Here is a 2,138-nt window from a genome sequence, read left to right as displayed (position 1 = left end):
GGACTGATGTAGTGGGGATGGCACTTGGATTACCCTGGTTGGGGATGCTATTCAAGTGCTGTCAGGATGATTACGGATGTGCCTGGGGAGGGGACCCTCCTCCAGGACATGTTCCGTTAGATCTACAACCCTGCGTGCTCACGTAAGGGCTAGATCAGTGGAGCAGACTCGGTGTGGGTTGGGCCAACTTTTTAAGGTTGTCTTGAACCAACATCAGTGGTCAGCTCCGGGTGCCGCTGAGATTGTTTTCGGATTAATAGTCATAGTCAATAGTCAAAATTCAGTCATTGGCTACTTTAGGTAGCGGGTAAACCAATAGGAGCAGAGCTCCCCTATGGGGCTCCGCTCCACTCATAGAACTGGAGTCTATCTCCATAACTATCGATCTTTACTTTGTACAATTTATCAGGGGAGAGCGCGAACGCAGTCCCCCACTACCAGAAATTATGCAATCGAGATTTCTACATTTGAGAAATTCGATGGGGTCAGTACAGCCGAATGTGCAATGGCTGAGCCTCGCCCATGGTGAACCACCTTCTTGATCATGGTGTCTCCCTTGCCAGGTAAGTATGAGTTGTACATGTCGGTCGTGGGCAAGTGACTGTGGTGCACAAACTACTGGACCACGGTGTGGCTCAGTCATTTCCCCATCATGCATTGCGGCATATATAACATGTACAGCTACAGCATATTTTACAGTCCATCTGAGATCTTAAACTAAGCAAGAACACTGTATATCCGCCAGTATAACGAATAGAGTTCAGACGCATCGGCCAAATGGATTCAATGTGTTTTCTTTAATGTGTCGTTCCTTGTTTGTGAGTGAGAGTCGAGAGGACCGTGAGACACCCGGCTGCAATGCCGACATTGAACACAGGGAGAGTGGCGGCGCTGTTGCACACTCATTTGACTAGAAGCCGAGTCTATCGTCGTGCAATGTCCATACTCACTACGCGTTGTGATTGACAGTGTCCATACTCGCTACGCCAATCAGATGACAGTGTCCATACTCGCTACACCAATCAGATGGCAGAGCCGAGTATAGACATCCCAATCAGATACCGGTTTGACTGTTTGTCCCGCCTTCAGCACAGAGGTTTGACTGTTTGAATGAAGACAGTCACGCCTTCAGCACAGAGCGAGCTGAGCAGAAGAGCGATCAGACTCTAGCCTTCAAAACGAGTGAGTAACTAAGTCATTTTGATATTAATATTTAATATTTTAATAAGTCAAAGTATTTCTGTGTAAATGAAGCAATGTCCTTCACGAAGCATGCTAGTTAGCGCGTTAGCTAGTTATTTTCACTCCGAGCAGTGTCGACATCGATGGGGGTCTCCAATCGACTCCATTCAAAGTGATTTACATTCCCTGTCCTCTCCCCTGTCCGGACACATTTGAATTTTCACCGTAAGCCCCGGTAAGGCGACGTTATTAACCCGCAAAGAGTGTATCCCGGGCACCGTCTTTGTCCGCGAATAACACCGGCTAACACCGGCTAGGAAGGTGGTAAAAATACAAGACTATGCTGGATAACTCCACCATCAGTATACAGGCATCATTCTGGCACCCCGGGAAGTAATGTTTTGAACCCCGAGAGCATGCATATATGTCTATCCGAAAATAGTACACTCTCCTCGGCCACTGCACGCGCCTCTCCTCGGTAACGTGGAGGAACGAAAAGCTTACAGCACCGTGTATTCGGCACGGTTCTTTGCCGGTGTGAAAGCCCTATCCTATCCCTCTGCCTCTCCACTCAATTAATCCTTTATTCATTCATTCATTCATTCATGTATGAATCCACCCATTAGTCCATTATGGACAGTGCGCTAGTTATGGGTGATTGTCAAATGTTTCAGATTTACACATGATTGGTGAAGATGATATGTACTGTCTGTCAGACCATATATCTTTTTTTTTATTCTGGCCCAATATGATTTTCTCTCTCTCCTCCTCTCTCACCCTTATGTCTCTCTCTCCTCCTCTCCTCCTCATGTCTCTCTCTCCTCCTCATGTCTCTCTCTCCTCCTCATGTCTCTCTCCTCCTTATGTCTCTCTCCTCCTCTCCTCCTCATGTCTCTCTCTCTCCTCCTTATGTCTCTCTCCTCCTCTCCTCCTCATGTCTCTCTCTCTCCTCCTTA

Source organism: Nansenia antarctica (assembly GCF_963989245.1).
Source record: "Nansenia antarctica genome assembly, chromosome: 12".
Lineage (NCBI taxonomy): Eukaryota > Metazoa > Chordata > Actinopteri > Argentiniformes > Microstomatidae > Nansenia > Nansenia antarctica.
This window is presented reverse-complemented; position numbering follows the sequence as displayed.